Source organism: Microcaecilia unicolor, chromosome 1 (assembly GCF_901765095.1).
Source record: "Microcaecilia unicolor chromosome 1, aMicUni1.1, whole genome shotgun sequence".
Lineage (NCBI taxonomy): Eukaryota > Metazoa > Chordata > Amphibia > Gymnophiona > Siphonopidae > Microcaecilia > Microcaecilia unicolor.
This window is the reverse complement of record NC_044031.1, coordinates 377,446,286-377,469,987: the sequence shown is the minus strand read 5'-3', so window position 1 is coordinate 377,469,987 and position 23,702 is coordinate 377,446,286. Positions and strand designations below refer to the sequence as shown.

At 41.9% G+C, this 23,702-nt stretch overlaps 1 protein-coding gene across 1 annotated transcript in view; it reads left to right on the top strand.

Annotated features, from left to right (window-relative positions):
* Window positions 1-23,702, top strand: part of CACNG2 (calcium voltage-gated channel auxiliary subunit gamma 2) — a 468,811-nt gene that overhangs the window by 52,631 nt on the left and 392,478 nt on the right. The gene's annotated exons all lie outside the window — the stretch shown is intronic.

The window sequence follows — 23,702 nt, the reverse complement described above, 5'->3', positions numbered from 1 at the left end:
GCCTCTGGCTTTAGAGACAGCCTTTGCAGACTTTCATTCATCAATGTTGTGTTACATAAAAACAAGATAAAAAGTACACACTTACAGGGTGGTATAATATGGCATATTTCCCCTTCCTCCATTCGCTGACCCTGGCATATCTGTGTGAGGAACTATTGTCTTGGTAGTATGATAGGGGCTCTGTTGCTTGGTAGGCATGGAGATTGCATGGGGTGTGTATATTAACTGATGACATATATGAGGTGTAGATGGTATGGTGTGTACATTTCAGTGTCTATATGGAGATTATGGATCTGTTGGGAAGTGTGAATTGGATGTCTGCAGGATATGGTAAGTAGATGTGTAGGTATAGAAGTATGGGTGCATGTTGGAGGGGGTCTCGTCTCCTTTCCCTGACTCTCACACTCTCCTCTGCTCTCCTACACATATTTCCTCAGCCTCCCTGTACTCTACTGCTTCCATCTCCCCTCCTCCCTCCCTCCCCTCCCCTCACTCTCTCCCTTCCTCCTTTTCTCCCCCCCCCATACTCCCTATTCTCTCCCTTCCCCAACCTTTCCTACCTTCCTGTTACCTTAGTTGTTCACTGATTCCTCCACTATTGCAGTGGCTTGTGGCTCTCTCTTCTTTTGTCAACAGCGGTCTAGTCCCTATTGGCTCACTGCATATATCATGGCATAGGCTGCTCTGTCTTCTTGGGCCAGCAAGTGTTGGATCCCCATTGGCATGTTGCATATATTGTCATTACAGTGGCACTTGTATAGGCAGGGGCTTAGATCCTTCGAGTTTCTCTGATTTTTTTTTGTGTGTGTATGTGCCATGGAGGTTGGGGGCAGCGATATTTTTGTTAATGAAAATAAGAATCAGAATGAACATTTTTGACCATTAGTTCATGAGAACTAAAAGTAAAAATAATGTTGTTGGGTTTTTTTTCAAAAAGAAAAACTGAATAGGAATTAAAAAGTGTACTGTCCTGAATAGAATAAGAACTATAAATAATAATTTTTCTTAATGAAAATGGCTTAAGAGGAATGAAAATCATACACACACACACACACACACACACACACACACACACACACACACATATATATATATATATATATATATATATATATATATATATATATATATATATATATATATATATATACATGAAATGAATAACTGAATAAGAACTAAAATTTACAGAAAAGGACTTTTGAATAAAAACTAGAATTAAGATTGTTGTCAAAACTAGAATCAAATAAGAATAAAATTATATGTTTAGCAACTGAATAAGAACTAAAATTTTATGCTGAGTTAAAATATGTTTATGTTTCTTTGGATTTTTGATTAATCGCCAATTCATGACAAAGCCAAATCTAAGTGATTTACATAATTTAAAACCATAGAAAGTTTACAAACATATGTGGAAAAGGAATGCCATTTCAGATAGTAGAGAAGAATAAAAGCTAAAAACAAGACTTTAAAGAACATACAGAAATGGTGCTATATAGTTAAAACTGACTCTGCGACTGATCGCTGGCACTACCCAAAAAACCCACACTAACTCCAATCAAAAACCAGGGAAAAGAGGTGTGCTTTAAAATTAGTTTTAAATTGTTTTAAGGAGGACTTTGAGCATAAGCTCAAGGGCAAGCTGTTCCACAAATGTGATGCAAGAAAATAGAAAGCTGAAATACATGTAATTTCCCAATATGCCTGAGAAGGTGGGGGGGGGGGGGGGAATACTAATCTGAGATTATTAAGGGACTGTAAACATCTGGCAGGAACATAGGGAATGGTATGTTGAGATTGATCATCGGGGGTACCATCATGCGGAGCTCTGACTTCTAGAACCAAAATCATGATTTGAATGCGAAACCCTATTGGCGACCAGTGCAAATGCAGGAAAAGTGGGGTAACTGAGTCCCGATGTTTTGCTCTACAAAGGAAACAAGTGACAGTTTTCTATAAAGATTGTAATCTCTTAAAAGTAGAGCATGGAAAACCAGCATATATATATATATATATATATATATATATATATATATATATATATATAACATTACGGTACTCAGTATGTGTGGTAATGTAAGAATGGTATAGAGTATGCGAGGTACTGCTATCTAAAAAAGCACGAACCGACCAAAATTTACATAAGTAATAGAATCCTGAATGAAGCACAGATGAGATATGCTGAGTGAAAAATAATTGCTAGTCAATATTGACCCCTAGATATTGGAACAAGATTGCTGGTGCAATGGATATTCCTGAGAGAACCAATGGTGGGGGGGGGGGGGGGGGGAGTGATTGTGTTTTGATAACTAACATATACTACTTTTGTCAGCTTTTAAGATCAGAAAGTGTTCCTTTACAAATGCTTGATTCGTATGTTAGGAATCAAGTATGTATTTTTTGAGCCAAACCAATTAAGGATTTTTCTGCATTCAAAAAAACCATTTAGCCGACTGGTTGAAACAACAGAAACAGCTGTGAATTAAAAAACAGGGACAAAGATCTGGACTAAGCCAATTTGTTTAAAACTAAGAAAGTTTTTCCTTTGATTATAATTAGAGCAGAGAAAGCCTTTGATAGGGACTTATGGCCCTACCTGTTAGAGATTTTGAAAAAGATAGGGATATCAGGGTCTTCTCTGCATCACATTCAGGCTCTATATAGACATCCATTATCCTAAATAAAAATAAATGCAGCCTATACATCCTCTTTTGAGTTATTTTGGGGTACTTGACAGGGATGTGCTCTATCACCACTGCTTTTTGCTCTCTCGATGGGGCCTTCAGCTTATCTGATACGTACATCTCCAGCCCTTAGAGGGATCCAGATTGGAGATCATGAAACTAGAATTGTTATTTGCGGATGATGTTCTTCTCACATTAGCTGATCCACAAGCTTCATTAACGAACATCATGCTTATTTTGGATTCCTACAGCAAAGTTTCGGGATTTAAAATCAATCTTCAGAAATCTGAAATCTTAGCTATTGGAGTTTCTCTGGAACTAGTAACCTCCCTACAGTTAAAGTTTCAATTTCAATGGGCTTGGCAATCTATTATATGCTTGGGGGTCAATTTGGCTCCTACTTTGGGAGAGATGTATCAATGAAATTTCCCACCTAAGTTGATAGAACTAGATAGAAAGGATGGCTTACAACTGTCATGGGTAGGGAGGATAGTTGCTGTCAAGATGACCCTATTGCCTAAATTGCTTTATCTTTTCATGGCCTTACCTATAACTATCCCCAAATCATTCTTTTCATCCATCAGAAAAAAAGTTTTTGCTTTTATTTGGCATAAAAGACCACCACTGGTGAATCGGAAAGTCCTCTATCAATCTCAGAATGATGGGGGAATGGGAGCACCTAATTTTGAACCTTCTTATATTGCAGCTCTCCTTCAAACTATAGCAATTTGGCAAAGGGGGGGGGACCTCAAACACTAGGGGGGTATACTCACCTCTGGGCCCTCCCTTGGCTTCCACTGACCACACTTTGTAAGCTGTCGGCTACCGTCGGAGGTCAGACCAGCATTACCCTGGACACCTGGATCCGTTGTAGAACTTAAATGTTCCCAGATCACAAGTACTATTTAACTACTCCTATTTTATATGCCCTGTGGTTTATTCCTAGAAGGCTGGACCCTGCGTATTGGCAATGGGTGGCTACATCCCTCCGTATATTGGGTCAGGTATGGGAGGAAGGGGAATTTATTGCTTTTGCTGACTTGAAAGATGAATATGGGTTATTAGACAGGGATGCATACCACTATACTATGTTGAGAGATTTTATCACTCATAGAGCTAAGACTGAGCTGCTATTAGCTGAAACAGAAATGAAGTGTGCTATACGATCGGGGTACAGGGAGGGGTGGGAGTTCCAGAATATATCAAGCGTTACTGCATAGGGATGAGCCGATACTCCCTTTTCAGGCTAGGTGGGAGTCTCTGCTAATTTCCCATTATGAACAAAAACAATGGATACAAATTTTTAAACACTTGTTTAAAATCTCAGTGGCTACCCCCTTAGTGGAAAATGGATATAAGATGGTTTATCAGTGGTGCTTCACACCTCAAAAATTACTAAAGATATATAAAACGGGATCGGCAAGTTGCTGGTGTCAATGTGGGGGAGTGAGCACGTTCTACCACATATGGTGGACCTGCCCTAAAGTTCAAGTTTTTTGGTCTGCTTTACACAGCTCTTATGATTTCTACCGGGGCTGCCCACTCTACAACCGGCTAGCACTTTGCTGAACGTCCGAACAATCGGAGTAAAAAAAGAGCTTCATCAGCTTTTGATTCATTTTTATACTGTTGTTGGTGTCATTTTGAGCCCAGCTCCAGAACAGACAGGAGTTTGTGACCATTGCACCTATCCTAGCTCCTTTATACCCTCCCCCCCCTGGAATTAGCCAGGTAGAGAATGAACAGGAGTTGTGGGATTGGGGAGCTCAGTTGGAGGGCAATCAGGGGGTTCAGAATTGGGGAATATTCAGGGAGCTTGGTTTGGGGGCACCAACAGTGGAGGGGTTCTGGCCAAGATGGAGACTGTTGGAGTGGGAGAATTATTACCACCCAGACATTTTAAAAAGCAGCCTAGGAGCATTGGGCTGCAAATTTGTGGCTAATGCTACTGGGGCAGAAAAATACCGCCAGCTTTTTGCTGGCGGTATTTTTCCAAGAACAATACAGCTTGTGGTATTAACCTTTTAACATGCATTATGGGGCAAATTACAGACATTAATAACTGCCACCATAATCCTTTTCATAAAGCCTGGGCAAAAATGAGCCTTTTTATAAAGTCTGTGCATCCCCCCAAGCTGTTGCAAAACATGCCAGGCAGATTTCTAACATAAATATGTATTCAATATGTAAGGAATACAGGTGTAGAGTTATGGCCACTCAAGCCATGCCTAGACTATGCCGAGGCCACGCTCCCTTGAACTCACTGTATTCAGGTGATTCACACATATAAATGCCAATCTTTACATGTCTCAATGTTTTTAAAATAGAAGCCATAGCATTACTGTATTTACGAAACAAAAGATGCCTGATGTCCTGGACTTGGCCAGAGGAACCCACTTTTGTTACAGTCCAGGTCCCAGAGGACCAGCTGCAGGTAGTCTTGCTGGCTACCATCATCCCTTCTCAATCAGGCAATGAGCATGAGTGCATGATGCCTGAATGTTTATACTGCCCCTAACATCACTGCTGGGGCAAATTACCAGTACAGCAGAGTCTCGATTATCTGATGTAAATAGGACTCACAGGTGGGTCAATCATTGAAAAGTTGGAAAATACAGAAAAAGAGGATTGAGGGATAAAAGAGAGTCATACTGAATGAGTATGCAGAGGAGTATGAAAGAGGAGGCAGTAACACATGTTTACAAACTTACTGTGCCTAAGAATTCTACCTAGAATTGTTGCCTTTTAATTAAATGCGATGCCAGGAAAGAGAAAGAGAAACCAGTGCTCATCTAAATGATGATGTTGTGACATCACCTAGGTACGTTAGATAATCCAGAATGTCAGATAACAAAGGTTGGATAAGTGAGACTCTACTGTATTTAAAGGGCTCACATCTTTTTGTGATGTCTAGGCACAATTGACAGGTATGTTGTGCATATTGGTGATGCTATAACTGCAGCCTGTAGAGAAGGAGCAGGCAGTTTGAATTGAAACAGTCACTTTTTGGCTGCCAGATGTGCTCATTTGTTTTTACAAAGTACATTTATTTCTCGGAGTACAGACATGAATCCTTGTTCAAAGCTGTAACAGCAGGGTGTATGCTAGACATCCTACTCTAGCAAGAATTATGCCAGGCAGTGTGTGATAGTTGAACTGTGCTGTGGAAGGGGACAGACTGCTTATAGGAGTGACCTTTTTGAAGGCATATAACGTGCCATGCTAGCTGAGCTCCAACAAGCCCAGTATCCTGTTTTTGGCAATCACCCTTCTAAGTTACCCAACAGATCCTAAAAAATAAGGGCCATTCACAAGGATGAGTAGTAACTGTACGAGCACTCTTGAACACTAGTCAGTCATAGCTTATCAAACTCTCATGGTGTTTCACTTTTGCAAGGAGAAAACCCTCAGAAACCTATTGGATTTACACAAATCCTAGGCTTACAATGGCAGAACTATTATGCTGTTGTTAAGTTTCTATCATTGGGAAAAACTCCTTGTGTTTGCTTTATTGCTTTTTAATGTATAGATATACCTGATTATTAATCCAGTCACCTCTGCATAATTTTGCATAGTGTTGATATGAGTAGTAATTGTCCAAGGTCTGCTTAGTTAAAACAGTTCATGGACTCTTACTCTGGGAACTTATCCACACCCCTTTAAAACTCAGCTGTGCTGACAATATCCCCTAACAAATTTTACAGCTTGACTGTTGAGTAAATCATTGCTTTGACATCTGCTTTATAAAATTTTCCTTACTACTGTGCAAAGGAGTAAATAACCTTTTCCTCAGGAGTAAATAATCTTTTCCTCTTAACCTGTTCCAGACACTCATGATGTCACTAATCTCTATCACATCCCCTCTCAGTCATTGTTCTCAGTTGAAGAGTCCTAACCTGTGTACCTTGACCTAATCTGGGAGGAATTCCATCCCCTTGATCAAGTTTTCATCCCTCTCTGTCATTTTTCCAGCTTTGCTATCAGGGGCATTTTCGAAAGAGAAGGGTGCCCATCTTCCGACACAAATTGGAAGATGGGCATCCTTCTCTCAGGGTCGCCCAAATCGGCATAATCGAAAGTCGATTTTGGGCGACCTCAACTGCAGCCTGTCGTGGGGATGACCAAAGTTCACGGGGGCGTGTCGGAGGCATAGCGAAGGTGGGACTCAGGCGTGCTTAAGAGATGGGCGTCCTCGGCCGATAATGGAAAAAAGAAGGGCGTCCCTGACGAGCATTTGGTCAACTTTACTTGATCCATTTTTTTTCACAACCAAGCCTCAAAAAGGTGCCCAAACTGACCAGATGACCACCGGAGGGAATTGGGGATGACCTCCCCTTACTCGCCCAGTGGTCACCAACCTCCTCACACCCTAAAAAATGTAAAAACATTTTTTTGTCAGCCTCTATGCCAGCCTCAAATGTCTTACACTTGTACTGGTAAATGTGAGCCCTACAAAACCCACCCGAAACCCACTGTACCCACATCTAGGTGCCCCCTTCACCCCTTAGGGCTATGGTAGTGGTGCACAGTTGTGGGGAGTGGATTTTTTTTTTGGGGGGGGGGGGGGTTGGGGGGCTCAGCACCCAAGGTAAGGGAGCTATGCACCTGGAAGCAATTTGTGAAGTCCACTGCAGTGCCCCCTAGAGTGCCTGGTTGGTGTCCTGGCATGTCAGGGGGACAAGTGCACTATGAATGCTGGCTCCTCCCATGACCAAATGGCTTGGATTTGGTCGTTTTGAGATAGGCGTCCTCAGTTTCCATTATCGCCGAAAACCGGGGACGACCATCTCTAAGGTCGACATAAATGTTGAGATTTGGGCATCCCCGACCGTATTATCGAAATGAAAGATGGATGCCCATCTTGTTTTGATAATAGCGGTTTCCCTGCCCCTTCAAGGGGCCATCCTGTGGGGACATCCTCAGGAAAACTTTGGCGCCCCGTTCGATTATGCCCCTCCACGTCTTTTTTTTTCTTTTTTAGATCAGATGACCAGAACTGTAGATAATATACAAAATGTGGCCACAAGACGGATCTATTCAGATGCATTATAACATTCTCTGTTTTATTACCCATTAATCTCTGAATAATTCCTAACACTTTATTTGCTTTTTTGACCACTGAAACACCAAGCTGAAGATTTCAATGAATTGAATTGTCCACAATGACTCCAAGATCCTTTTCCTGGCTGAAAACTCCTAACACAGAACTCAGAATGATATACCTACAGTTAAGATTGTTTTTCTCTATGTGCATCCTTTTACATTTGCCCACATTAAATTTTATCTGCCATTTTGACGCCCACATCCTTAGTCTGGCAAGGTCTTTCTGCAGTTCCTCACAGTCTGTTTGTGTTTTAACTACTTGGAATATTTTGTGTCATCTGCAAATTTGATCAATTCACTCATTGCTCTTTCTTCCAGATCTTTAATGACTATATCAAAGAACACCAGTCTCTGCAGAGATTGCTTAAATACTCCTTTATTTTACCTCTTTCCTTTGAGAAAACTAACTATTTTGTCTTACTTTTTGCTTCCTGTCTTTTAACCAGTTGCTAATCCACAGTAAAATATCACCTCTTATACCATGATTTATAAATTTCCTGAGAAGACTTATGAGGAACTTTATTAAACATTTTCTGAAAAACCAAATACACCATAATCAACTGGTTCATGGTTATTCATAACTTCAAAGAATTTCAGAGAGGAAGAGTAGCAGCTTAGTAATGAGAGCAGCAGGCTGAGAGGCAGGAAAGTCAGAGTTGAAATCTCCCTGCTGCTCCTTGAGACCTTAGACCAATCTCTTACTTTAGAACTAGTTACTGTACCTGAATGCAACTTGTCTTGAACCACTACTGAACTGGCATAATCAGCATCCCCACATGAGTAAGACACATCCTGCATTTCTCAATTTATTGTGGCTCCACCCCCCATTACATCACATTTATCCATATGACCAGTAGCTTTGTTTTTAAAAATAAGCTCTACCATTTTACCCAGCACTGACAACTGGTTCGGTCACCTCCAGTTCAGTACATAGGCAGAATTGAATGATAGGTTACAGATGACCAGTTCTTAGCTTTGTATGCCTCTGTCGATGACAATGGTGTGGTAATATTTATTTATTTAATTTATATTTTTTATGTCCAGAGGCTTGATATACCGCACGAGGTCCAACATGGCTACTACGTAGTTTACAATGCTAATATAAAATAACTGGGGTGGAGACAAGAGGGAGGGGTGACAACGGAATGCAGATTATCCAATGTTCTCAGAGAATAGGTGGGTTTTTAGTTGTAATTTGAATGTAACATACATGGCTCAGAAGTCCTGCCTCTCGAAAGGGCTTCTGAGGAGAACTGTGAGCAAGCAAAGTTGAAAGACCTTAAGATCTGTTTTTTTGAATGAACAATGTTGTTGTTTTGTGAATAGGCAACCGTTTATTTTTGTTACATTTGTACCCCGTGCTTTCCCACTCATGGCAGGCTCAATGCAGTAGGCAATGGAGGGTTAAGTGACTTGCCTAGAGTCACAAGGAGCTGTCTGTACCCAGAATCGAACTCAGTTCCCCAGGACCAAAGTCCACCACCCTAACCACTAGGCCACTCCTCCACCTAAATGACCTTGCAAACTAAGTCATTTAAGTGAATATTGTTATAAATGATAGTTTTGTTTCTGTTATGCATTTGTCAGCTCCCTCAGTTAAAGTCATTATTTCAGATGTGTCGCCACTTTTGAGAATAAATAGTTGGCAAAAGACAAAGTAACCTGTCTTATTAAAAAAGCAGAGAAGATGAATCATGTGATGTTTTGTAGAAGGCAAGACGCTACGATTCTGTGTCATACTAACAGGTTTTTTGAACTTTCCTTGGATAAAGTTAATGTTTCCCTAAAATACTGAATTTATTACACTGTCTATATTGTTTTTGCTACAACAGAAGATATGAAGAGTATTCACTGAGAAAATGTGACTCATTTAGCAAAACAATGTTCTATCATTCCCCTTCACAGCACCATTGGTATGCTTTTCATGATTCACTGATATAGTTTCATAATGTTGCATTTTTGCTAATTCTGTTTTGCCCTGAGGAAAGGGGTTTTAGTTCCTGAAAGCAAGTCAATAAACTAGGAAAAAAATCTCCAGGAAAAAAATCTCACCTTAAATGACATGGTGTAAACTTGGGTACATCAATGCCGACATGCTGGTATTCTATAACAGAATCATGGCGCCAAGATGTCGTTATAGAATTGGCACGAAGCACCACTGTTCCTTCTAAGCTGAGCAGGAATCCTACAATTGCATTGCTGTCAGTGGGGGATGGTGCTTCAATATTGTGTTTTCAATCACTAGGGGCAGGCAGGTTCCCTGGAGTCATGCAGAGCTTTCTTGTCCTTCACTATTAAAAATGTGAAAGTGAAACAGCACCCTCCACTGGCAGGAATGCAGGTGGAGGACTCCTGCTCAGCTTAGAGGGAACAGTGCTAAGCTAACAGCATTGTGGCAACTAGACTGAGGCCTCAGTTTATAGAATCAACCTGATAGTGTAATAGAAGTTGAGAAAAAGAACGTAAGAATAGCAAGGCTGGGTCAGACCAATGGTCCATCTAGCCTAGTATCTTGATTCCAACAGCAGCCAATCCAGGTCACGAGTACCTGGCAGAAACCCAATTAGTAACAACATTCAGTGCTACCAATTCTGGGGCAAGTAGTTGCTTCCTCCATGTCCTATGCCGCTGTGCCATTGCCAGGAGCTGGGATGGAGGAGCTGCTAACATAGACCATATAAGAAAAAGACCTGAAAGCCAGAAATATACAAAGCTAGTGAAGCAACTGCTAAAAACTAAACAAATTCCTAATAATGAAGACAGTTTAGTGCTGGTGCTTCAAGTAGGCTAGAAAGGAGTCATTATAAAGGATCTATCAGACATTTGCTGTCAGTCATGCAAGATGTTTGCTGCTAGAATGTCCTTGAATGAAAATGGCTTGCTGAAAAACACAGAGCTACATTTCCAGGGAACACACTACAACAGCTGAGAAGCAAGGGCATCACCCAGGAGGATAGTGCCTCACCTCTGCTGACCAGTGTTCAGAATCAGTAGAGCAGATATAGATAATAAAACAATAATAGGAACATTACATACAAGGACATAGAAAAACATCATTCAATATCTACTTCTAAAATCAAGGTACCAGTAATTTATTTTAGTAACCATTATTTAGCATTATCCTCTTTACCAAAGTTGAATTCAGTCCAAATAATCCCATAGACAACATTATAATATCACTGTCATGAATTCAAGATAGGTGAGCCCTTAGATGACAGCTGGATATGTGGCAGAGAAGTCCCATGGGCTGGCACAGGGCAGAAATCAGAACAAGAACCAAGACAAGACAAGACAAGACTAGAATAAGCCATGCTAGATAAGACAAGGTTGGTCTAGGCAAGGCTAAACAAAGCAAGGTAGAAAAAGCAAGGTACCAAAGACAAGACAAGGACCATATCCAGATGAGGCAAGGAAAGTAAGGCAAAGGGCTAGGACTGGAACCCATGCAGAACAAGGCAAGGCATGGAACTAGGTTAAAACTGGGTCCAGAAAAGTCAAGACAAGGACAAGGCAAGGACTGAATCTAGACAGGATTGGACAAGACAAGACTAGGCTACTACAGACAAGACAAGGACCGGATCCAGATGAGGCAAGAAAAGCAAGGCAAAGGGCTAGAACTGGAACCCAGGAAGAACAAGGCAAGGCATGGAACTAGGTTAAAACTGGGTTCAAAAAAGGCAAGGAAAGGACTGGACTAGACAAGACAAGGAAAGGCTACATGAACAAACAGAGGCAAGGCTAGAGGCAACAGGAACAAACAGAAGCAAGGCTAGAAGACAAAGCAGGAACAGGACTTGGCTGGAACAGAAACAGGGCTTGGCTATAGCAGACTCCAGGAGCAGGGCTTGGCTGTAGCAGGAACCAGGAACAAAGCTTGGCTGTAGCAGAACACAGGAGCAAGGCTTCAGGAACAAGGTTTGCAGGAACAAAGTTTCAGGGACAAGATACACAGGAACAAAGCTTCAGGAGCAAGACTCACAGGAACAAGGCTTCAGTAACAAGACATGAACTTGGCAAAGCTGGAGCAAGAACTAGGTTAGGAACTTGACAAGGCATGAACTGGAACAAAAAAGGAATATGAAGACAAGGCTAAAAGACCTCTTGCAAAGGCAAAGCATGAAAGTCCCAAAATTCCTTATAAAGGAGGCTTGGAACACACTGAGGAACACAGCAGGGACATCAGAGAGAGTAAGGCTTGGACAGACTCTGGAGTGAATCTTAGATACAGGAACACCAGAGTGAGACTTAATCTCTGGAACGAGGCTTGAGAAACAGGGAAACAGGCAACAGTGGTATCAATGCAGGGAGAGGCAATCTAGAAAAGCTGCAGAGCCTGACCACCAGAAGAAAAAGGTGAGTCTGGATGGGGGCATGGCTGCAGCCATGACAATCACTTTAAAGTAAATAGATATATCTCACATTACAAGAAGAAAGTGGGGAAAAAAGACCTGAACCAAAGTGTTTTGAAAAATAAAACATCCAGACAAAAGCTGGAAAACAATTTATCTTCAATTTAATGATTAGAATATACATCTTTATCTTTATATATGATCCCGCATGTTAGGAAATGCATCTTTGGTTCTCTTTGTGTCCAGAGAGGAGTAATTTCTATTGGGTTTTGCACCCACAGCCATTTTGATAAGTTAGCTCCTTTGTATGGCAGGTTTGCCATATAACTTCTGAATGTCTTCTTTGGGAGTCCACACATTACTTTATAAAGTGTTAGAGAGTCTGTCTCACTGTTACTGAGGTGACAACATAATTTAACATTTTTGGTATGGTGAATAGGAAGGGGAAACGCTGGAGTTCAGCCTGGTCATATATTTCAAAGATTACCTTCAAGCTATGCAGTATGAATTTATAAAGTTATGCACATTGATATTTTTGAAGTTTACCATACAAAATCACAGATGACACATTCATCAGACACTGTGAAGTGATATCTGAAACAGGTGAAGGCCCATTTTAAATAGAACATAGAAATCCACTGCTTGTCTTGGGATTGGTAGCACGGAATGTTGCTGCTAATTGGGTTTCTGTCAGGTACTTGTGACCTGGATTGGCCACTGTTGGAAGCAGGATACCAGGCTAGATGGACCATTGGTCTGACCCAGAATGGCTAGTCTTATGTTTTTAAGTTATGATGTGTCAGATTCCAGCAGTATTTTAGAAAAGGATCTGCTGACATAGAACGTTTTTCTAAAATCCATGCAGGAATGCACATGTATGTGGTGAGAGCAACCAGTTTACATTTGGCAATATCAGTAGCCTGAGAACCAAGGAATCTGGATTTGATTCCCACTGCAGCTCCCTGTGACTCTGGGCAAGTTATTTAACCCTCCATTGCCCCAGGTACAAATAATATGTAAACAGCTTTAACTGTAACCATAGATAGGTGGCATGTCAAATTCCAGCCCCTTTCCCTTTCCCCTATTCTATAACAGCACTTCCATGCTGGCATTTCAAGACCTAGAGATTTAAGCAGCGGTGTCCACCCTTGGCCCTCGCCAGGTTGAGGTTTCAGGATTTCCCCGATGAGATGTATTTGCACACAATGGAGGCAGGTGCAAGCAAATAGATTTCATGCATATTCATTGGGAAAATCCTGAAAACACGACTGGATTGCAGCCCTCAAGGACCAAGGTCGGACAACTCTGGATTTAAGTGTGAACACTTAGGGCCCCCTCCATTTAGATGTCCCAATGCATCATGGGCAGTGCCTAGTCAATAATGGCATCTGGCATTCCATTTCATTATGGAATGCTAGCATAAACCTGCATTGGTGTGCTTAAACTTAGCTGTGACCATTTATGCCAGGTCTATGTAATGTGCATAACTTATAATATTCAATCAGTTTCACACAAAAATTGGAGGCATGCCTATGCCCCTCCCATGCTCCAGTAACACACAAACAGTAAAGGTGACAACAAAAAGTGCCAAAACAATGGCGCGGTGCAGGACTTTATTACTAGGAAGCAATGACTCAGCAAGAGGGAAAGGGAAATGGGACTTAATATACTGCCTTTCTGAGGTTTTTTGCAACTACATTCAAAGTGGTTTACATATATTCAGGTACTTATTTTGTACCAGGGTCAATGGAGGGTTAAGTGACTTGCCCAGAGTTACAAAGAGCTACAGTGGGAATCAAACTCAGTTCCCCAGGATTGAAGTCCACTGCACTAACCACTAGGCTACTCCTCCACTAGCAACAGTCCGTGTAGAAGCCTGCCCTTGCAGATCAGCAGTGCGGCCATGCAGGCTTCTGTTTCTGTGAGTCTGACGTCCTGCAGGATGACAGACTCACAGAAACAGAAGCCTGCGCGGCTGCATTGCTGATCTGCAAGGGCAGGCTTCTACATGGAATGTTGCTAGTGGAATAGCAACATTCCATGTAGAATCTCCAATAGTAGCAACAGAATCTCCAATAGTAACAACATTCCATCTAGAATCTCCAATAGGGAAAGGGAAATGGGACTTGATATACTGCCTTTCTGAGGTTTTTGCAACTACATTCAAAGTGGTTTACATATATTCAGGTACTTATTTTGTACCAGGGGCAATGGAGGGTCAAGTGACTTGTCCAGAGTCACAAGGAACTGCAGTGGGAATTGAACTCAGTTACCCAAGATCAAAGTCCACTGCATTAACCGCTAGGCTACTCCTCCACTCCATGTTTTGGTCATAAGGCCTGCCTCAGGAGTCAATACTAGATAATTACGCAGTGGTCTTAGTCCAGTGTATTGAGAATGAATAACTGCACCGATAATTCTTGGTGGATGAGCTGTTGTACAGCACTATCTTATGGCAGGACAATGTCTCATGCGCATTATCGGTGCAGTTATTTATTCTCAATATTTTTGTTGTCACCTTTGCTGTTTGTGTGTTACTTTTGCTTTGTGCAAGGGTTGTTTTCCTTTTATGCTTTCTCCCATGCTCCACCCATATCCATGCTCCCTTACAGTTCTGATTGCAGCATTTATATACTATCCTATATAATAAAACTCACCCTCAACGTTCTGAGGACACTGACGTCAGTGTCACTTCCTGCGGGCACTTCCTTTGGGTTTGAAGGGTTCGTGGTGGTGAAGCCACCGAAATCACTGTGTCTGGGCCCCGCCCTCGCGTCAAACGTGATGACGTCGAGGGCGGAGCAATGGTGTCAAAGATCGAGGGCGGAGCAATGGCATAAGTGGATGAAGGTGGCGTGCGTTGACGAGGTGCGGAGCAATGGCGGTGAGTGGCTTCACAACGCTGAAGGGGTGGGTAGGGGGGGGGTTCATCAGGAAAACCTTGCTAGCGCCCGTTTCATTTGCTCCAGAAACGAGCATGTTTTACTAGTTTTATAGAACAGCACAGAGTGCAGTTATGTGCATGAGAACATTAAGAATAGCCATACTGGATCAGACCAATGGTCCATCTAGCCCAGTATCCTGTTTTCCAAACAGTGACCAAGCCAGGTCACAAGTTCCTGGTAGAAACCCAAATCATGGCAACACTCCATACTACAAATCCCAGGGCAAGCAGTTGCTTCTCATGTCTGTCTCAATAGCAGACTATGGACTTTACCTCCAGGAATTTGTCCAAACCTTTTTTAAACCCAGATAAACTAAATGCTGTTATCACATAAGTTCTGCTGTTCTGTGTACATTGCAGTGGCGTAGCCAGAAGGCAGTTTTTGGGTGGGCCAGTGGGCAGGTTGGGTGGGCATGCTTTTCCTCTTCCCTTCCCCCCCCCCCCCCTCCCAACCATGAACTTACAAAAATGAAATACTTTAGCTGGTGAAGATCTCTAGCCCACAGACCCCTGTTTAGAAAAGCACAGCAGTCAAAGGCACTGCTCCATGCTAGTGACACTGGCTTCGGCACCATAGGCATGCTCAGTTCTCATGCATGACATATTCCAATCATTAAACAGAAAATAACATTTTTTTTCTACCTTTGTTGTCTGGTCATGTTATTTTTCTAATCATGTTGTCCCAGTCTCTGGTTTCTGCATTCCTCTGTCTTCTCTTCTCTTAACTTTTTTTCCAATATCCTCAGTCCATTTGACCTTTCTTCTCTCTCCATGTCCACCATCCATCTCCATTCTGTGTCCATGTCTTTATCCTCCCTCTGTGTTTTTGCTCTTATCCTCCCCCATGTCAAGCACCTCACCTTTGTGACCCTGCTCTTATCCTTCCCTGTAGCCATAATCTCCCCATATTCCTTATCTCATGTCCAACATGTCCTGCATCCTGTCCTTCCTTGTGTTCAGATTCTTCTCCCATTCTTTGACTCATGTCCATCAACCCCTCTCTGTGTCCAGTCCTTCCCGGCATCCATTCTTCCCCCCTCCGCCATTCCTTCCCTCATTCCTTCACTTATCCAGCAACCCTTGTGAGCATTCATTCTGGGTATCCAAAATCTTCCACCATTCTTCCTTCATAACCAGCATGCCCTATGTCCTGTTTCTCACTGTGCCCCCCCCCCCATTCCTTCTCTTATGAGCAGCATTCCTTCCCTATATCCCCGACCCCCAATTCTGCATCTCCTCTATTTTCTGTCCTCCTCTGTGTCCTTTTTCCTCACCCCCAATCCAGCATGTCTTCTATTTTTCAGTCCTCCTCGGTGTCCTTCCTTATCCCAATTTTCCCCTTCTTGTTCTCTGGCACTCTCAAATCTTCCTGCCCCTACAGCAGCTCTCTCTCCTTCAACCACCAACAGCTCCTCACCACTAAACCCAACGATGCAGTCCTTGGAAGGCAGCGCGGGACCTCCCAGCCATGTCACACTGATGACTCTGCGGTGTCTCACACCTAAGACACAGATTTCCTGTTTCTGTGAGGGCGGGAGGGGCGGGAGTCCCGCCCCTCCTGCCCTCTCAGAAACAGGAAGTCCGTGTCTTAGGGGTGAGACACCGCAGAGTCATCAGTGTGACGTGGCTGAGAGGTCCCGCGCTGCCTTCCACAGACTACATCATTGCCGCGAGCCCTCGGATACCATCGTTACTTCATCATTACCGCTACATGGATACCGGCGTCGTCGTCGTTTTGGCAGCGATCCTCTCTCCCACCCCTGCCTTGCACTTTGTAGACGTGGCGTCCCGCTCCAGAGCCCGCCTTCCGCCACACTGATGCAACTTCTGTTTACACAGGGACACGGCAGAGAGAAGGCCCTGGAGCAGGACGCCACGTCTGTGAGTTGCTGCCAGGCAGCACCAATAGTAAGCACCGCGGCAGGGGTGGGAGAGGGTGAGAAATGGATGTGTGTTTCTGGGTGGGCCCGAGGCAAAATTGGGTGGGCCCAGGCCCACCCAGGTCCACCCGTAGCTACGCCCCTGGTACATTGCTTTCATTCTATGTATGTTTGCCGTTTTGGAAGCCTACATGTCTAAATGCTCCCAATTTAGTTCAGAGCCTGCAATCATTTGGTGGGGAAAAACATTGGAAGACTACGAGGTTACCTCTTCTAATTTCTCTTCTGGAGCACTGCCACAATGGACACTTTTACAAAATCTATACATACCCTGGAGCAGCTGTAAATCTCAACATTGTTCTCAGTGAGCACAGACATGCATCCCCCTTCTGAAATGGGAAAAACACACATAACATAGTAGCATAGTAAATGTTGGCAGAAAAAGACCTGCATGGTCCATCCAGTTTGCCCAACAAGGTGTCAGAGTTCAATTTGGCACTCTGGACAGGTTCCACTTTTTCATGATTGAACACTGGCTGAATTTGGGATATAGACCATAGAAGTCTGCACGGCACCAGTCCTACTTCTGTCCTTTATCTATTAGTGTTCCTTCCGGTGGAAGTGGTGGAGATGAAAACAGTATTGAAGGGATCTTGGGACAAATACATAGGATCTCTAAGGGAGTGATAGGGAGAGTAGATGTCATGGATGGGCAGACTGGATAGGCAGATGTTCTTTATCTTCATTTTTTTTCTGTTTCTATGTTTATCCCATGCAGTCTTGAATTCTGAAGTAGTTTTTAGTCCTGCCTTAGTCCCGCTGAAACCATGTCCTCTTGCCATATTCATGCATTGCAAATTTATATGGCTTTCTAAAATCGGGTTTTCTACACGTATCTGAGATATAAGCATAAATGCCAGTATTTACCGATATAAAATGTGAAGAAAGCTCCTAAAATAACCACCCTGCTGTCATTCTGGGAAGAGTGGGGATAGTGTGATCATAATTGTTGAGTTTAATTACTAAGCTCTCAGAGAGTGAGGAGTCACAAGCCTAAAGGTATGCCTACAATACCTAATACCAGCCCAAAATTAACTAAGTGTTGGTCTCGTATCTGGCCTCCTAGGTCTCCATAAACTTCTTGAATTGTTACTGAGGGCATGGTAAGGCAGGAGCAGGCAAAGCAACAGAATAAGGTCTAAAGGCCTCATTGTGGAGATAGCTTTGATTTGGTAAGTTACCATCAAGAATTTGAAAAGTATTTTATTAAACTAATTGAATTAGCTACTTGAGTATCTGTCAGTTGATATAACCAGTACTGTACTTAGTTAACTGTTGAGATCTTGACATTTTTGTGCTTAAAGTCTCCGAATATTTTGGGCTTGATTTTAATCAGAGGACATCTATGCAATAAGTTCATAAAAGTGCCTATTTTAAGCTTATGTTATAAAGGCAGCCCAGGCACCTATGTGCTTTTATAAAATGGGCTCTTGCACCCAGTCTCAATAATGTAAAAATGTGGATGTACACATTTACATCCGATCCGTCTATGTAAAAATATGCATATACTACCCAACAATGGGAAATTATATATAAATATAATTTATGAACAATATTACTACTACATACATAGCGCTGTACACATTATAAACAGCCCCCGCCAGCCAAGATGTACAGCGGCGGCAGTGGGTGGCAGAGGGGGGCCCCCTCCCACCTCGAGGTCTGGATACGCCTCTGCTGACAACTGTTTTCTTTCTTTTCCTGTGTACTTTTTCTTCAGATAATCTGAATAGGTCTATACTACTTTTACATACAATGAGCAATAAGCCAAGTAGTGATGCCCTGAATGTTAACGGATGCAGAACATTAACAAACAACCGCTGTATTTTAATATCTACTACAGAAGAAAAGTCATATTTCTCTGTTACAAGACACACATACTGATGAAGGGAATTGAGCTGAATTGGACAGAGTGGAAAGGAGAGGTATTCCTTAGTCACAATTCAAATTTAACGTGAGAAGTAATTCTTTTATTCTCTAGAGATCTAAAGCTTAAATCACCTCAAGGTGATTTAGAAGTCATGAGTCATGGCATACACTTGGCCTGGAAGGAGCACACCGTTAGCTTGGGAGTAGTATTAGATTCAGTTTTACAAGCAAAGGCACAATACAGGTAGGATAAGTTTGCCAATGGAATTTAGATTTGCAGGACAGGGTTGATGCAGTCCTGAATTTAACCCATTGCATGCAGGGAATTGTATTTCTGATTTCTCCATTGCATTTTTCGAAAATGGCCACATGCTAGATGTTTTTGTGCGCTGTGCATTTATCTTTTTGGTCCATTTTCGACAAAAAAAAAGTCCAAGTGCAAAATGCTCAAAATCAAGCCATTGGGATGTAGGAGGAGCCAACATTCTTAGTAGACTGGCCATACAGACTTCCCAGGAGAGCAATGGGGCACCCTAGGGGGCACTGCTGTGGACTTCATATAAAAGCTCCCAGGTACATATCTCACCATTGCTCCCCTATCTTGTCTGCTGAGCCCTCCAAAACCCATCACCCTCAGCTTTACACTTCTACACCCTTATGGGTGAAGGAGTCACCTATGTGGGTACAATAGGTTTTTAGTAACATTTGGATGGCTCACAGTTTCCACCACAAGTGTAACAGGTAGAGTGAGATACGGGCCTGAGTCCTTCTCTCTACAGTGCACTGCACCGACCACTACACTACTCCAGGGACCTGAATGTTGCTCTAATAGAACTGGCTATAACATACAAAGCTGTCATAGAGACTGGTAAGTGCTATTTTTGTTCACATCTTTGGGGAGTGGGAGGGGGTCACTGACCACTGGGGAAGTAAGGATGGGTCATCCCTGACTCCCTCCTGTGGTCATCTGCTCATTTAGGGCACCTTTTTGAGCCTTATTCATTTTAAAAACAGGTCTAGATCACAACTTTGAAGTTTTAGCCCTAGGTGTTTTCATTTTGTTCCATTATGGCTGTAAAACATCCAAGTGTTTGGAACATCTTAATCCCGCCGTAATCCTATTCCCAAAATACCCTCAAAATACCTCCTTGTGATCTGGATGCACTGCAGATGAATTGCATAGAAAAATGTCTGCAAAATAGGTTTCAAATATATCGATTCAGATGTTTTGAGAGGAAATTTGTCCAAATGCTTCTTTATGACCCTTTTTGTATATTTTTCTGTTTTGAAAATGAGCCCCAAAGTCCATTAGGGTAGATACTAAGTAAAACTGCAACAGTAGCTTTTAACTGTTAAAAAGGATAATAATATAAAATGAGGAAAGTTGTTAAAAATAAACTAAAAGGAGAAGTTGCCAAGGTCAAAAACTTGTACGAGATGAGGACCTTAGTTAAAATTGCCATTTTAGAAGCTCAGATAAAATATATTACAAATATTTTTTTAAAAATCAAAGGATGATCACTTGACTTCTAATGTGGTTTAATGGTGAGTTGAAAGAGGCAGTTAAAACGAGGCCTTTTAAAATTAGTTTTAGGATCAAGACTAAGATAATTTTCTCAATTTTACACCTTTATCATTTTAATTTATGTGGTGCAGTGGTTGAAATGGAATTTATTGTTGTTTCTGTAAAGTATTGTTTATGTTGCTATTGTAATCTGATAAGATGGATGAGAGATAAAAATTCAAGCACAAATTTAGCCACAATCAAATTTGTTATACAAATACTTATGCACCCCTTATGGGAAAGCAAAAGATTCTTTTAGTTTAGATTCCACAGAAAAAATGTCAAGGTGGATCACTATCAGAAACATAAAAATAAAAGAATATAGGAAAACAGAAGATAAGACAGCAATAAAGTTCACAATTCCAGAAAGTAGTCTAAAACAAGGAAGAATGAGGACTGGAGATCACGAAAGGTTGAGAGTTTAGGATCTGATCTCATTGCCTGTAGCATCCACACATGACTGAGTTTTGAGGCTGTCTTGAATGGAGTGCAATTGGATTCATCATGTAGGGTGGAAGATAGAAAACTCCAAAGGGAGGGATGACAAAGAGGAAGGCAGACTGTCTTGTGCATTCACAGTGAATATGGGAGACCAGAGGGAGATGTAGATAGTTTGTGTGCTTCTTCTTCCAAAAGTTAAGCACTCTTCGAACAAATTGATAAAACCTCCCCCGAGACTGAGAATATTAACTAATTACATAAGTATTTCCATACTTGGGACAGACAAAAGGTCCATCAAGCCCAGCATCCTGTTTCCAACAGTGGCCAATCCAGGTCACAAATACCTGGCAAGATCCCCAAAAAGTACAAAACATTTTATGCTTCTTATCCCAGAAATAAGCAGTGGATTTTTCCCAAGTCCATTTTAATATTGGCATATGAACTTTTCTTTTAGGAAACTAGCCAAACCTTTTTTAAACCCCATTAAACTATCTTCTTTTACTACATTCTCTGGATTTCAGAGTATAATTACATGTTGAGTGAAGAAATTTTCTCCAATTCGTTTTAAATTTACTACTTTGTAGCTTCGTTGTGTGCCCCCGTCCTACTAGTTTTGGAAAGAGTAAACAAGAGATTCATGTCTACCCATTCTACTCCACTCATTATTTATAGACCTCTATCATATCTCCCCTCAGCTGTCTTTTCTCCAAGTTGAAGAGCCCTAGCCGCTTTAGCCTTTCCTCACAGGGAAGTCATCCCATCTCCTTTATCATTTTTGTTGCCTTTCTCTGTACCTTTTCTAATTCTACTACATCTTTTTTGAGATGCGGTGACCAGAATTGCACACAATATTTGAGGTGTGGTCACACCATGGAGCAATACAAAGGCATTATAACATCCTAATTTTTGTTTTCCATTCCTTTCCTAATACTACCTAACATTCTATTTGCTTTCTTAGCCACCATCGTACACTGAGCAGGGGGTTTCAACATATCATGAACGATGAAACTTAGATCCCTTTCCTGGTCAGTGACTCCTAATATGGAACCTTGCATTACATAGCTATAGTTTGGGTTTCTCTTTCAAACATGCATCACTTTGCACTTGCTTACATTAAACGTCATCTGCCATTTGGATGCCCAGTCTCCCAGTCTCCTAAGGTCCTCTTTTTCAGAATCTTCTTGCGATTTAACAATTTTGAATAACTTTGTGTCATCAGTAAATTTAATTACCTCACTAGTTGCTCCCATTTCTAGATCATTTATATATATGCTAAAAAGCAGCAGTCCTAGCACATACCCCTGGAGAATTCCACTATCTACCCTTCTCCATTTAAAATACTGACCATTTAACCCTACTTTCGCTTTTCCATCTTTTAACCAGTTTTTAATCCACAATAGAACACTACCTGTTATCCCACAACTCTCCAATTTCCTCTGGAGTCTTACATGAGGTATTTTGTCAAATGCCTTTTGAAAATCCAGATACACAATATTGAGCAGCTCACCTTTATCCACATGTTTGTTCACCCCTTCGAAGAAATGTAATAGATTGGTGAGGAAAGACTTCCCTTCACTAAATCCATGTTGGCTTTGTCTCATTAATCCATGCTTATGTATATACTCTGTAATTTTGTTCTTTATAACAGTCTTTACCTTTTTGCCCGTCACCGACGTGCTCAGTGGTCTATAATTTCCCGGATCACCTCTGGAACCTTTTTAAAAAATGGTGTTACATTGGCCACCCTCCAATCTTCCCGCTTGATTTTAAAGATAAATTCATTTTTCAATTCTATCAGTATTCTGGAATGAATACCATCCGGTCCAGGCAATTTGCTACTCCTCAATTTGTCACATTGCGCCATTACATTCTCCAGGTTTGTAGAGATTTCATTCAGCTTCTCTGATTCGTCAGCTTTGAATACCATTTCTGGCACCGGTATCGCTCCCAAATCTTCCTTGGTGAAGACCGAAGCAAAGAATTCATTTAATCTCTCAGCTATGGCTTTGTCTTGCCTGAGTGCCCCTTTTAGCCCTCGGTCATCTAATGGTCCAACTAATTCTTTTGCCGGCTTCTTGCTTTTAATATACCTAAAAAAATGTTACTATCTTGCTCATTTTCGAAAGAGAAGGGCGACCAAAAAGCAACACAAAAGGCAGATGGGCATCCCCGTGAAAGAAGGGCGGCTAAATCCAATAATCAAAACCAGGCCATAAGGGCGTCCTCAACGCGAGGACGACCATCTATGGTCGCCCCACAGGGGGAGTGTTGGGGCGGTGTTACGTGATTGCGTATAATGGCTTGTGAAATGGTTTTGCATGGGTCAGAACATGGGCTTTTTTAATTAGACCTGAAATAAAAGTGACCAGAGTAAGGGGGAAGTCATCTTTAGACCCATTAGCGATTTTGTGGAGTTGGAGAGTGGCAAAATCATTGTTGGGAGAGAAAGCTGAATTGTTGTTTGCAGAGAAAACTGAGAGTTTGTTGAGTACCTGTTACCTTTGTCTGTGTGCTGTGGTCAGAACATTTTCACCCTCACCTGCCTCATTTATGTTTTACCTTTTCACCTTTCCCTACCTACTCCTTCTAGCCCCCAAACCCAGACACCACTACTCCTTCCTCTATCTCCCCCATCCCTCTCCATTCACTGTCCCCAAGTTCATATTTCATTCCCTTACCTGTTTGTAGTCTCTGTTTGTCTCTTTGTCCTGTGTACTGCTGCACTGTGTTTGTGAAGACTGCTTGGAGAGTGATTGGCTAGAGGGTGTGGCAGGAGTGCTTGCAGTGTGGCTCTGCTTTGTGTAACTGCAT